General features: G+C 40.9%; 1 protein-coding gene across 1 annotated transcript in view; it reads left to right on the top strand.

Moving 5' to 3' along the window:
* The window catches only part of LOC108105247 (protein couch potato), a 99103-nt gene that overhangs the window by 35148 nt on the left and 48229 nt on the right, over positions 1–15726 (top strand). The window lies entirely within an intron of this gene.

Raw genomic sequence — 15726 nt, 5'->3', positions numbered from 1 at the left:
CAATTCACAAAGGTAAAACGCCTGCAAATGCTCAAAACTCTCCAGAGTATCCCTTAGTCTCACGGCGCGGCAAAAGAAGAAGGGGAGAAGGGCGGAGGGTTTAGTTACCTGACTTGTATGGAACCTAACCTAACCTTTTCCCATTCCCATTCCCATTCCACTTCCACATCCATTCCAGCCCGCCCCTGATAATGCTCACCACAGGTGTGTCAATGACTTGCCAGGGGATTGCGATAGCGGGTAATGAAAACGAAACGAAACCAAAATGCTAAGGCCAAAAGGGAGGCCCAAAGGGAGAGAGAAAGAGTGGCCGCGGTGTAAAGCGGGGGATGGGCGGGGGTAAAGTCAGTCACCAGGGCAATGGCAATGCCAAAGTGCACTGCGGATAATTTCCACTTCCGACATGAAACATGACAAACCAGCCGCCCCTCCATACACGCGGCCTGAAAGAGATAGGTAGCAAGGTGTGCGAAAGAGAGAGAGTGCGGGAACCAGCGAACAGATGGGCGACAGGAAGAGGAAACCAAAGGGTCAGGAAGGGAGCGCCGTTGGGCCAAAACGCGAACCGGTGACGAGGTCAAGCCAAGACTATTAAAACAAAAAATTACAAAATACGGGAAAAGTTAGGAAAAACTAAAGAGACTGAAAGGTGAAATACTCTTATATATAGATCTTTACCTGATAAAAGGATAAATATATATAATTCTATGTGTTAGTTAGAAGACATTTGTATCTGATAGATACTTTCTAGTTACCTTCTTGGTTTTGTCGTAAGTTCATTAAAATAATCAAAACATACAATGTACTATTTAAGTTGTATCTTTGGGATGATATTCTATATTTACCAAACTTAAATATTATTAAGAAGACAAGCCTACAAAGAAACCAAAAGAGATCATATTTACTTACATAACAAAGGCAGAGATTTATATAAAACACTTCAAAACTTCTAGGAATCATAATAGAACCCTATGTAAGGGTATAAAAAAAACCAAAAACAAACCAAATAAAGAAGCGACAGCAGCGAGTTTGAAGACCTTAGGCGACTGCTCCCATGTGTCCATGTATGGCCATTTATTACTGTAGCCCATGTGTATCTGTCTTTGTGCGCTCGCTCGGTGTATAGTTTTAATCAAACTGCGACTTGGCCACAGTTTGCTTTAGCGCCTTTTTTTAAGGTGCGGTTCAGTGGCCTTTCGGGTGGCCATAAAACCAATTGCCAAGCGGGCCAGAAAGAGGAAACCATTGCCATCAGCTGTCGCGCGGCTTGTTTTTAAGGGGGCAGGGTAGGGCAGTGTAAGGAAAGGAGTCCTGCAAGGAGTCCTGGAAACCAGTCCCGAAATGCTGGCTACTTCACAACGAGGGTTGCAACCAGGGTTTTAGGGGTTCGTTTTCGTTCGGTGGCTCTGGCCACTGTAATTTACTACCAGCATGAGCCAAATAAGCAAAAGCGTCGAAAGACCTGCACGCAAACTGAATGAACATGCAACATTAATACACACAAAACATACACACACACATATGTGCGGCAGGCGCGGGGTCAAGGAGCCGGGTGTTTGGCATGTGGGGTGTGGGGTGTGGAGAAGGGTACAAGGTAGGGGTAGGGTGTGAAGGTCTGAACCCGAGGGGTTGAAGTGGCCAAAAAGGTATCCTGTATTTTTACTGTAACCAGGCAATAAATTTCGAAATTTTATTGTAGGCGCACGTGCTTAGTTGGAAGCGAAATGCACTCGGAAAAAAATATGTGTAAAGTTCTCAAAAGTTCAATTTATGTAAATAGAGAATACTCTGAATATTCAATAACTAGAAGTTAGCTATTTAAATATGAAATCAATTCAAAATGGTAAGGCCTTGCACTTCATACTCTTTATACTCTCTGACAGTCGAAATGACTTAACAATCAGTAACGTTTTTGATCTCCAACTTAATATCAAATCTTTATAAAAATGACTTAAAAGTTGGCTTACATTTGTTTGAATTTTTCATTTAAAAAGAAAAGGAGGGAAATTGTCCAAAAAGATAATAAATGTCTAGCAAACGAAAATTAAATTCAAATCAAATACATGAAATCTTTCATTTTCGAAGTACCAATATAAATATTTCGCCTCCCCTTTTATTTATATTCCCCTTGATAATGTGTACCCCTTCTGAATTTTCTCAGAAATTGTCAAACATTTATTTATAAACAATTTGGCCATTTGCATTGAGTGTCGTCTTCCGCTGATTGATTGTTGAATTTGCCTCGTTTCATATTTATGTATCTCAGAGATACAGATACAGAAATGGCAGCTTTCGTTCCGTGCAATTTATCAAAAGGCTTTAGTCTCGATGCCACCTTAAATTGATAAACTATGCAAAAGATGCTAATGTAACGCGCCGATCCATCTCAATGTGTGGAGATGAGTTTTATTTCTTGTCAAGGGGTTTCGTTTTCAGTTTTCATTTCTTTTTTTTTTCGGTTAAGAGGTTGGAAGGCGGTGTGGTACATATACTTGATATTGGCCCTATGGATTACCCAATTCCTGGCAAGCCAACAACAATGAATATTACAAACAAATATTACACAATATTCGCCCGCAAATGCGAAATGTGAGACGTTTGAGCGGCGAGAAACGAGAAACGAGAAACGGAGCTCTACAAGTGCACAAACAGCAGATACAAAGATATCGAGATACTTGGATATATGTATATATAACATATATATATGCACTCCACACTCTTGAGCTAGAAATGCCGCTCATGACGCAAACATCATTACATTGCCATTGTGGCTGTCGCCTTCTGTCTTTACAATGCAATAACCAACCAGCCAGTTGAGATCCAGAGGGGCAAAGAGTCCAAACGACGATGACGACTCTAATGGAGAGATTGATCCCCATGCACGAGTTTCTGACGCGCCGCAGAAAACAAAAAAAAAAAAAGAAAAGAAAGAAAATATTAAACAAAACAAAACGAATCCGTATCCGAATCCGACTCCAACTACGACTTCGAATACAAATCCAAATCCCAACTGGAAGTGGCTCACAACTCCAGGCGATGCCGAAGACAATGGCTTCAGCGAAAAAACAACAGAAATCAGCGGGAAATGGCGAATGCCAATAAGCGAGGCCAAGCTCGGGGAGAAACGTGCTGTGAGGTTGCCTCTGGAGGTGGCAGCGTGTAAATGGCAAAGAGAGGGGTTCCCTAGAGAAAATGGTATAGATTGAGTCATTTTTGTTGCTATAAGACATCATTTTAGCAAATATTTTTGTCACTCTCTGAGTGATAGACAACCCCTCTAACTTAACCCAAAACCAAGTCTAAGCACTTCCTTTCACGATGCCATCTCTAATGGCTAAACTGCATTGACAGACTGCCTTCAACATCGTCATCATCATCAGAAACCCATTCGTTCCCCCCGAAGCCACATCATATGGAGATATTTTCGCGTTGTGTGTCTGCGAGTGTTTCCAACTGTTAGTTGGGGATTATTACAAAGTATCCGATGCCGCGGGCCCTGTCTTTTTGTTTGCCTCCAGCTGGAGTCGAGTTAAGTCAAGACCTCGGCGGCGGCAGCCATCGAAGATCGAACGAGAAAACGTTGACTCCGCTTCTTTTTTTTTTATTGTTTTGCTGCTGAGCTTGACTGTTGGTTGCATCATTGGGATTTGCATTTCGACTGCAGTCGAAGTAGTGAAGTGCAGCTGACGGAGTTGAGCTGAACTAAACTGAACTGACATTGCCCGGAGACAAGAAGTAAAGAGTCTTGTCTGGTTGAAGTTGAAACATTGAAACACGCTCGAGTTGCCTCAAGTTGAAAGTAAGACGAGTACAATGCGAAATGTGTAACTAAATAAATAGATTTCGCGCTTCGGTTTGCCAGTGAGCCACCTGTTGACGCCATGCAAATTTGCGCAACTGTTTGTTGTAACCACCTCTACTACCAAAGTTCTCTATATCCGTTTACACCTCAAGCTGTTAATATATACTATGTTATATATATGTTCGAATGGCAATGGGAAAATCTTTGTTTACTTCAAACGCAATCGACACTCTCTGGCAATCCCCTTGGTCATTCAACCACAATTTGCTTAACCCACTCGCCGGATACTTTCCATTTTCTACTCATTATGGGTAATTATGCGGACACTTATGCAGCTACTCCAACAACAGCTGGTCATTTGCATAAACATCCACAAAATGTTCATCAACTTGAACCGAGAGTCCCATTCGAGCTTGACACCGCGCTGAGTGAAGAAACCTTCCAGCATTCAGCGTGTGCGGCCAAAAAATCAAATTAATCATGGTAGCTTAGCTTGCGTAGATCGCCAAGATGTCTTGCTTAGAAAAATGGCCAAAAGCGACTTTGATATACCTGTTATTTTTAGTTTTGCGAGACAAGATATAGATCTTGCTGAGGAATATATCTTAAAACTGTGATTTTATATCTAAATTTATTTAAGATATCATTGTTAATCAAACTTAACTAAAGAGTATTTACAATTTTACCATTACTCTTCTTTAGAAAGTATCTACATATTGACCATTAAAAAATCTACAAGAAATGCAATGTTAAATATGTAAAAAATTTAAATGAAGAGAAAAATATTCTAATAGACCAAAACTGGTTTCCCATTACTCAGCAAAATATGCCAAGAGGCAAAAATGCGTAACACCTCACATCAAAGGCATTAAAATGAAGTGCCCATGGGAGATTCTTAAAAAAAAAAACGCCAAAGGGCATCTTGTTCTTTCATTTCTTTAGCCACGATTGCTCCTTAAACTGGTTTAACTAGTTCTTTGCGATGACATTCATTAGCTAAGATTCTTGTCTAGACTTTGACCAAACTAAGCTTGCCAGATTCTTTTTTTGATCGCCTACATCGCAGACTTCTTTTCTTCGAGCTCTGAATCGGGCTTGAATTACAGCCCGAACATCTTGAGGCCTTGACTTGGCTTTGGCTTTTGGCGTGGCGCATCTAACAAATTACAGTGGCTCTTGAGTAGGCGTTTGCTGTCAGCCAACTCCCTCAACGCGGCACTGGGAAAAATGTCTTGAGTTAGAAAGTTATGAGTTATTTTTAAGAAATTTCTCATCCTTTTTCTTAACTTTTCTTGACATTTTCCCTGAAAATTCCCAACCTTTATAAATATCTCTTTAAGACTTTTTATCAATCAAGTAAGCAGCAATATATATCGTTATTTTTTGGACTATTTTCCCAACTTCTAACTAATTTCTCTCAGTGCCCAAATGTGTTCCACTTTTCTTGGCTGCCTTTCCTGTCGCCAAACAATTTCACGGCGCTCTCTGTTGGTTTCTGGCTTCTTTTTCTTGGTTTCGGAACGTTGCATTGTTTTGGCTTGCCCAGATTTGCCTTATACCACATCACCGGGCACCCCAACGGAATTCCACCACCCTGGCCCATTTCCCACTTCCAGGCTTCACTGTATGTAAGCCGGGACACTTTGTCGGGTGTCTGCTGCTGCTGCTGCTGTGGCTCTGGGCCGGGTTTTGTGAGCCCGGAAAAGCGAGAGGCGGAGGTGAGAGCGCAATTGATGAACATGTTAAGTGCTTTGCCGAGGGGTTGGCCCAAAGTTTTCTAGAACGGCTTTCCTTCTAGCTGCGCTGCCTTCTTCTTCCTTCCAACCGCTTTGTTTGTGGGTGGTTGGGAGGTGTTAAGTGGTTGTGGCTTGCATGCCTGCCTGCCTAGCGGCGTCTACTGCTGGAAAAGTCAATTATGGCTTGTCTTTGTTCAAGTGCCGAAGCGCGCCGAGAGAGTTTTTGGGGGGGAGGGGTGGAGGCTTGGAAATTGGAGCACATGTGTTTGCCCTAACTGAGCACCACCGAAAACTGAGGAGGACCCAACAACAATGGTCCGAAAGTGGGCTGCTGGTGATTCTCTAATTCTGGCTTTACCAAATCGCCGAGCTTGGCAAATCGATTCAATGGTTAGGGGATCGCTTTAACGATACATTTCTACCTTCTCGCTAACACTGCATACACATTAATTAAATGCTAAATTTAACACAAAGTCAATTATGCTAATCAGCTGAGACTCTGAGACGGCGCTGTCTCCCGCCCTGTTTCGCTGCCACTGTTTCCCAGCCTCGATTCTCCTTGGCTAAGACACGAGCTCTGTTCCAAATTTGATTGCCAATAAGCCACAAGTATGCCCAGTGGGGGGATTTATTTTGTCTGCTGCCATTTCTGGTTGCCATCCTCCCCGAAATTCTCCAACAACCCTCAGCGTTTAAGCCCTCGAACTTCGTTTACTGTGATTGTGTTTTGTGGTTTCATCTTTCTCTGTTTCGGAATTTCATTTTCGGCAGCAATTACAAATTAGATAAACCACATAAGAGCAATCAAAATTGCGTGAATCATTCGTAGGGTGGAACAACAAGAAAGACAATCCCACAAAGTTAGTTTTAAATCAAGACTTTAAATAGCCATGTAAGGGAAAAAACTGACAGCTGTGAGGATATTTTCCCCACTGTGACTACCCATTAGCTTGAATTCATAATAAGCCGCCGTTTTAGGCAGTTAGTAAATAAATCAAAAAAGGTTCTCCTTTTACGATACCCATTTAAGGTATATCCTAATCGACTTTGCTTTCTTACACTCCTTTCCCTCTTTCATTTTGCCTTTTTCGCGCTTCTTCTCTTTCTCACCTGTCGACACCTGTTCTTCGCCGGGTAGCATCTGTTTATCTTGCGTCATTCAGCGCCAAGCGGCATTAAATCAAAACCACTTCCGTGCCAACTGTCACTTGTTCTTCCCCCTCAACCCCCCCTCGAAAAACCACCATCCACTCGTTCACTCACATGATTCTTCACTCCGGCGGCGACAACCAGTTTTCTGTGTTCTTGTTTAAGTAAATAAGCAAAAGGGAAAAGGTAGAGAATGCGCCCATCCATCCATCAAAAAAAGGGCTGCCAGCATGTAATCCGAGACTCGAACAGTCTGTGTGCCGAAGCCCAGACGACACCCCCAATCAGGCAAAAGTGCCACCCCTTGATAACTCAGAACTCGGAACAGGTAGCCACAGAGAAAAAAAAGGCAGAACCCTTAGATGATTTTATAAGATACAAATCTCAGATATTAAACATAAAGATAAAGTTAATGACAAGATTTTATGATTACAAGTATATCTTATTGAATTTTAATGGTTTGTTTTTATAAGAATTTCTTAATGTTTATGCCTAAAATTCCCAATTTCTCTCTCTGCATCAAACATCATGTGTAAATATACAAAGGAAACCAAAAGTTGAGGATAAAAAGGATATATAGAGACCAAGTTTGAGCTGCTTATAAGTAAATATCGTTTGAGTTTTTGCTCAAGGGTTGTCACTAAGTTTATTATGTGTATGAGCTGCCCTCTCACATCTCACTTTATACATTTTCTTATTTTTCCTAGCCAGAAGCTAATTGAGGAATGCAGCTGCTGGCAAAAGGCCCAGAAACTGAGCAGAATTTGCTCATGCTTATTTATCTGGCTTTCCTTATCTGTCACCTCGCACTCAATATAATTTTGCACTTGCTGCCAGTAGCCCTCTTTTTGCTCAGCCAGTATTTGCACATCATTAGTAAAGACAGCAGAACACTTTGAGATACTTATGTATCTAGCCAGGTAATTCCACTTGATGGATACTCTCTCTTGTATCTTTGACTGATTTCCCATTGACAGATAAGAATGCAAGCTGATTGCAGGTCTCGCTAACCATTTATTTTCCCATTTCCGATCCAAAAAAAAGAGAGGGAAACCCCAAAAAGTCAGGCGAGAGTAGGGGAGTAAGCAAAAAGGAAGTGAAAAACAAAACCATTGTTTAAACGGGGCTAAGAGCGAAGCAGGGCTAAACAAATTTCTCAGCCAAAAAAAAGGGGGAAAACGGTCAAGAAGGGGATCAGTTACAGATTAAGCTGAGCCAAAAAAAAAGCAAAACTAGGGGGGCGAAAACATGACCAGCCCACCAGAAAAATTGGGGAATATCTCTGGAAAAGAGGGAGTTCATGAGCTACGAACTCGGACCCAACTCAATTCTTGGGCTCTTTGTTGGTCTCGTTTCTGGTGAAAGGCTCTTGACCACAGAAATTGTTTCGCCTTCGTTGCACAAACACATACCGCAAAATCACAAACTAAGCTCGAACTACGATAGTTTGCCTTTCGCCTTTTTGCATTAACAAATTGTGGCAACCATTGGCCAGAGTAACAAAAAAATTCAATGACCAACTCAATAGGTTGTCTGGAACAGGCAATTTCTAGCTTGTTGCAAACGAGAAGAAATCTTACTTCAGCTTTCATAACTTTCAAATCTTGGCAAACAGAAATTGCATTTACATTTTACACTCTTCTTAGTAGAAAATTTAATTGATATTTTCCAATGAGTTGAAAATATTACTTAATACAGCTGCTAGTATTTTAAAGTTATGCTCTCTGAGAGCCATAAACATTAATAACCAATTTAAGTAGCCACAAAAGTCTCTTGGGTTACGCAATGCCAAGTGAAAACTTGAAAATACGATTTGATTAGTTTATTTTGCAAATTAAATTCAAATAGTTAATAAACAAAAAACCTAATGAGTCTTTCTCTTTTCTCTTTGCAGGTGAGTTGAAACCAAAGTTCTTTGTGCAACCAAAGCAAAAGAAAATCCAAAAAAATAAAAGGAAACCGAAAAATGTTTTCGTAAGTAAGCGCAGAGCTAACAAAAGTTTTTCATTGAGTTTGATCTGCATAATGCCTCCTCTTACTTTTGTTTTTCCTGCTACGATTTTGCTGTACTACTTTTTGTTTGGCAACAACAATAAATCATGGCGAAATTTCCCCAGTTGGATTTTCATTTTATTGCATTTACTTAGTGTTATTATATTTCTGGTCTTAGCTTATTCCCATTGGGAGTTGGATTTTAATGATTTCTTCTTTACTTTCTGCTTGTATTTTAGCGGCAACTGCGACTGGGCCTTAACTATTGTTAAGTACTTTTGGTCAAAGTTTTCTGCCTGCCGAAGATAAAGCTTTCAAATTTATATTCCTAAGCTCAGAGCAGATGCTTATGATAATCGAGGAGGGGCAAAAAAAATGTAGTAGAGAATCTTTGGAGTTTCCGGAATTGGTTAAGCCGCCAGTGTGTCTGTCTGCATTGGTATAGAGGGAATGCTTCAATGTGTGGGTGCTTCTCTGTCCAATAACAAATTATCCAATGCACTTTGCCTGCTGAGCCGAGGCTTCAGCATCAGCTTCAGTTTGTGCCTTCAAGTGCGCTTTCCGCAGCTAATTGACATCATACTGAACTCATTCACATTAATTAATGACATCATTCCCAAGCCCGGGTCAGCGATGAATGTAGGCATCAAAGGAGGGGGGCCTTAAGAAGGGGGTCATCAAAGGGGGCGGTTCGGGCGGCATACTAAACAAAGCGCAATTTATGAAAAAAAACAGAAAGAGCAGCAAACAGTTGAAGACGCACACGCACTTTGCGCTTAATTCGAGGCAATTTCAGAAATGCACAGAGGAGAGTACTTTGCTGAATGGCCAAGCGGAAGTAGATAGATGTAGTCACATCATCATACAGTTGGGGTCAAAATAATAGTGTTCCTTTGAGGAGCCACTCAATGTCTTTCTGCCAGGCCAGTTAAAAGCTTAGTTTAGCCTAAGAGGAAGATGGGGAAAAGAGAAACTACTGTTAAGGCATGTAGAATGCAGTCTTCGATTTAAATTACTTAAAAATACATTTTAAAGATTTCTCAAGTCTAATGCAAGAATTCAATTACCTAAACCGCAATGCCTAGACTTTGATTATCAAACATTAACCACAAATCGTCTTGGCTTTTCGTAGATTTTTGCGGTCTGCCAGGGATTTGCAAAAGGCCAACAGCTAGAAGCCAAAAGACAATGCTCTTAATTTATGCACAATAATTGAGTAATCAAATGGGGGCTTATCTCTTCATCTCTTGCAGTGGAAATTAATATAAATTGAGATGGCCGCAAAGCTTTTCCTTCTCGGCTTCTCAAGGGAAACCCTTGACACTGACCCACTGACAGACAATCTGGCCAACTGGGGGGTTAGCTTACTCATGGAGATTTTCCTGCTTCCCCTCCCGACCAAACTACTTTTTCTATTGTTTTTGGCTTCTGTCGCTCTCGGCCCGGCTTTAATTATGCAAAATTAATGTTAATTAGCCTCAGTTGGTATAATAATAATACTAAAAAAAAGGAGAGACATATAATGCTATATGTATATCCGAGAGCTTAGAGATTTTTCCCCAGCGATTTGTGTAGGAATTTTATTCGCATTTCGTTGCTCTTTGTTTCCCCCTTGGTTGGGGCTTAGAAATTTGTTAAAAATCCAGCACAGATGGAAATTAATTGCGAATGCTAATGGAAGCGGCCGAGATTGAGGGAACAGCACAAAAGGGACTGAGCTGCTGGCTGGCTGGCTGGCTGGTGGGTGCAAAATGGGAGGCATCTCGACATTGATGATGATGGAGATGACGACAATGGCATTTGTCAGGCGTCAGAGCATTTGTCATCGGTTCTAGTTTCGTTCGTTGGTTCGTTTGGTGTGGTTACAAAATTGCCTTCGACCGGGCTAGAGTTCCTCACCTTAATCGTTTCGTATTGTTTTCCCCCATCTCTACATATATAGAGTACTTGTCACCAACACGAAAATCATTGATGCACATTGATTTGCGGTCTTCTGGCCAAGTTGGCATTACGCTTTGATTGTGGCTTATGGGGCAGTAGGCAGTAACTTGGGGGGGCAAAAGCATTCTCGACCAAACCACAGAGACCAGCTAGTTCATTGCTGGACCCTGCTATAAATACCCAGAAGTGGGTCTGAGATATCTATATATTTTAGCCCAAAACAGAAGCCTCCAAAACGAGCAATCTCATTCCGAACTCCCTTTCTCTGCGATCGTGTCTTCTGGTGTCTTTCAATCTCCGCTTTTTCGCTTGAACTTTTGAACTAGATTCTGCAGACACCAAAGCTCACTCACACATACATTGTGTCTATTGTCTTGCTGTTTCAATTCTCCCAAGACGTGAGTTTTACTTTTCCCACCACATCGCATCGCTCTTTCTTCCCGTCGATCTGCCCACCGACCGACCACTGGCACTTTCGGGGTCCGAGGTTTTATTACATTAACGTTTGCAATTTGCCGTAATCGGTTCTATGATTTATGGTATCTCAAGCTATCAGCTAAAAGATATGTATACACAGCCCATCAAAAGGGATTGAAAGCAAATTGGAAAGTATCGGAGAGCAGCCGGCACAAAGTTCGTCAGTCAGCCAGTGAGTCAGGAAATTAAATTGAAAGCCTGGCAGGCTGGAGAGAAAAGACCCAAAAGATATAGATGTTGATGTAGACTTAGCCCAACCTACTTACCTACTCGAGTGTCTGAATGTTTGTGCATTAAATATGGCGTGGATAATAAAAGCAGCCGAATCAGCAGAGCCCGGGGGGGGGGCACGGCACAGTTGGGGGGCGTGGCTGGTGCATGCTATACTGTGCTACCTATACTAAACTAAAACATACTGATACAGCCAGCCACCCACCACTTGCAACTTGTCCTTGCCTCTCTCGCTGTCTCTCTATGTGTGAGTGTGTGTGTGTTTCTGTGTATGTGTGCCACATGGCGTATGATGGATTTATGTTTAAGTTGCGTGCAAGCAACTTAATGGATTTTGTAATTTTCAGAAAAACGAAGGAAGCACACTCTTCTTTTTTCTTTCTTGTTGTATTTCATCTGTATATAGATATATATATGGAGAGTCGAAGCCAAAGGCAAGTTGGCCAGAACAAACTATCTCGTAGATACTTATACTCACATACATTCGGAAAGGCTCATCTTGAAGTTTCCACCACCACCACTGCCGAACCCCCTGCCAATGGCAAATAGAGACGGGCTGCCGTGAGGCATGAGCCGGGCTCTTGCACCAAAGAATTGGAGCATGCCAAGTTATAAAAAATGTTGCTCGAGCATCATAATATATGCGGCACATAAGCATCGCAACGAGCCAAAACCGAGACTTCCTCTCTGTCTTCGTTTCAGTTTCTGTCTCTTTGGCTAGGGAAAAGTTGAAAACGAAAACAAACATTTCGGGTGGGAGAACTTGAAAAGCAAACCGAACTTATTATGCCCTGCAGAAATAACCTTGGAATAAGCCAAGTATGAATTAGTGTTTTTAAAAGTCAAACCAAGATGGAAGCTTGAAGATTAAATGCCAAATTTGCTGGCTATTACATAATAGAATGTGAGTTGTAAGTTCAAGGATCATAATCGGAGATAAAAATCATTTGTTAAAAAATGAAAGGGATTAATCTTCAAATAACATACAATCCCATGCTAATATTAAGCTATCATTAAGGGAACTATGTTTAACTTTTAATAAAAGTTTTTAAGTTACAACAGCTAACCAACCCGAAGAACACGAAGTTCATCAAATTTGCGAATGGAGACAAGTAGATAGAGAAGAGGTAAAATAAAATGGAGGATGGAAAAACCTGAGAAACAGAATATTTCACTTGAGAAAACTTTTTGGCAATGCTCTTGACTTGGCTTATTAAATATTAATTATGCAACTGCCAAGCCAAGTCGCACTGCTGCGAGTTTAGGGCAATAACAATGACAGTAGATATTTTACCCATTTTATGGCCAGAACCACTTGGCCCATAGAGACGACTTATTATTCGTCGTGCCACTAGGCGTGTCAGCTCATCCAATTCTGGTCTCTATTCTATATAGTTATAGTCTTTATTATCATTGTAATCATCATCATAATGACGAACGGCTGACAAATTTGGTCATTTGACACGAAACACGATATATATTTGCATCTTGACTTGAGATGAACGAGTGTATCTATAACAATTCATATTTAACTCAAGTGCTTTTCAACAATCGGAATGCGCAACGAAAGAGCGAAAAAAGCGGATCACGTGGGAGCTGCAGATACTTGCAGCGTACTTAGAGATACGAGTACTTTGGGCTTTGTCTATCCTCACGCATTAGCAATGCTAATTGTGATTTCAGTTGCTGACAAGTGATCTGGCCAAAATCATCTTTATTTTTATGGCAAAACTCGTTTGCCAGCACCGATCATCATCATCATAATGCCCCTGATGATCGTGGGCGTGCATCTATTAACTGACGCGTATGTGTGTGTGGTTGGGTTTCTATCTTTTACAATGAATCTCGGCTGATTGAAGGAAAGGGAATGACAGGGGGCCCCATCCAATTGCCAGCTAATCGAGCGAACAGCAGGCAAATCGACTCTGCCAGCGGGCAACGATTTGTTTTTGTTTTTTTTCTAGCCACCAAAATTGATCTGTAAGCCTTAACTTTCAAGCTGATCTAGATTTCGTTGAGCCACTTTTGGGATAGACACAATTTTGATTTCGTTTCGGTGGATGTTTTTCGGTTTTTTGTGCTTTCAAAGCTTAGGCCATAATTGCCCGGAATAACTTCCCCTTTCGGCTGGGGAGCGTCAACAGCACAGACAACAAAAGGCATTTGTCATTATAAAAATTACATTTAATTATATTTATTTTATGCCAAAACAACAAATGCTCCCGCTCCCAACTTCCGTTCCAGCATAGTTAAAAAAAAAAAAACGGCGAAACGATTCGGTTCGGTTTCGGTTCACTGTTGTTGTTGTTTAGCAAAGCGTGCGGGAAATTCATTAGCAATATTTATGACTCGCTGTTTTCTCTCTCCTCCGACCTTTTCTGTACAGTTTTTTTTTCACATTTCAACCGGCTAATTTCCATGGCAATGGAATAGACAGACAGCAGCAACAACAGCAACAAACTGGTAGATAGTCATTATTGTTACTCTCTGGCTTCTATTCAAACCCCTACCCCCAACCCCTCTCCCTATCTCTACCGATTTTCCCTGCCTTTTTCCATTGTATTTTGTTAGAACTTTGCAGCTCTGTTGTAGCTGCTTATGTAAACAATGCCTTGTGAGTGTTAGTCACTTATTTATTACTGCAAAAGTGCATTGAGAATTCAGATTCCAAATTTCCCAGAGAGCAAGGAGAAAGAGCGAACGAAAGAGAATTCTAAATCAAAGCCCAGCTCTTTTGGGAAAAATTCATTTCCATTATATCGCATTATCTGATCAGGCAAATTACGGCAACAAGTTGCTTGCTCGCTCTAGTGTTTATTGCCAGCTAGGAAACCTAATTAATTGCTCTAACAGAAATCAATTTCATTTATATCAACGGGGCAATAATATATTCCCCACCATAATTGGTAAATATTAATGTGTCCAAAGTGATATTTGTTTATATATTTTTGGGATGTTTTTCTGGTCATTGGGCATACGCCTGTTTGGCCGCTCATTAATCGCAATGTGTCCGCAATTTTTGGCCATAAATCTAAAGCCACTCGATATCAAACACACTTTTAAATACAAAGTATGTATAACCCACATCATTGTCTATAATATATTCATAGTGCGGCGGTTGCTTTGGTTATTTTTCGATCAATTATTAATCATACAGGATTAGTGCGGCTGCCATCCCCGAATCATCGTTTGTCCGTTGATTGGCGGAGGTCGTATTAAATTCGTATTAGGTCTCGCAATCCCACTTCCTACTCTCAAAGCTGATGAGGTCTTAGATGGTCTTTGGAAGTTAGTTTTATCGTTTGAATAATTTGTGATATGCAAAGTATAGATACATTCGTCAGATACAATTCACTGGCGTCGAAGTGTAGGGAAATGGGAACTGGGGCTGGGGTGTTCGATTCTGTCCTTGCCCCATTATAATCCGCATTCAAAGCCTTGTTTGTGTTCTAGCCTGCATATATTTACACATAAACTCAAATCCATATGCATATATATGGTATATATACATGCGAGTATAGAGATGCCGAAACATATCTTGGAGATCTGAGCTTTAGTTATGTGCATATTTTTGCCAGCTCAAGCGAGCGTTTGTAATACAATTTCGTTTTGTTGTCAGCTCAATTTTCAAGTTGTTTCCAGAGATACTCCCCCTGCTCTCATGTGAATTCTGGATAGTCGAGTACCCTTCGAGTGTATCTGGGGTTTTCGTTTGTTTGTTTGTTTGTTTGCCTTGCGGTTGCTGTTATTCCCATTTTGCTGCTCTTGCCTCTCTCTCTCTCTCTTTCTGTGTATTTAAATTTTTTTTCCATACCCAAACCCAACTACGCAATGGAGTTGCCAGCAGCTGGCCTTGTTGTTGCTGCTGCCTGATGTCTCACTATGATAAGAATAAGTGAGTGAGTGTGTGTGTGTGCCTGCTACACTGCAAGAAACAACAAGGGCAGTCTGTGTTCTCGAAAAGTGACCCACACTCCATTTACATTCCTTGCATATTTGCCAATGCAGGCAATCTAAAATGCAGATTGCTTTGGCAAACATCTGCTGAGTGAACATGTTTTATCATCGAAGTTGCAAGAGCCTTATAAATTCTAAGACTTTTTCTTGTTTTGGTTTTCAATTAATCAATTATATAAATTTGATTTATGTTCAACACTTTTAGTAGTAATCTTTAGAACAAGAAGTATGTACAGTAAAGCCTTCCATATTTGTAATTTTCAGTATATTTTGCATGTCAATGTTTGTCACTCGCTTTTTCATCCCACCCCACACACATCGAGCACATTTGCCGTCATATTTGCTTTTGATTTATGCAGTGTTGTTCAAGACCTTCGTGCCCCCTTTTGCCTTTCGTGTAAACATTTGCATTATGTTAAATAAACCCGAAAGTATTTCAAC

This window comes from Drosophila eugracilis, unplaced genomic scaffold (genome assembly GCF_018153835.1).
Source record: "Drosophila eugracilis isolate 14026-0451.02 unplaced genomic scaffold, ASM1815383v1 contig_75, whole genome shotgun sequence".
Taxonomy (NCBI): Eukaryota; Metazoa; Arthropoda; class Insecta; order Diptera; family Drosophilidae; genus Drosophila; species Drosophila eugracilis.
Note: the sequence above shows the minus strand (reverse complement) of the source record. Positions and strands in the feature narration are given on the sequence as shown.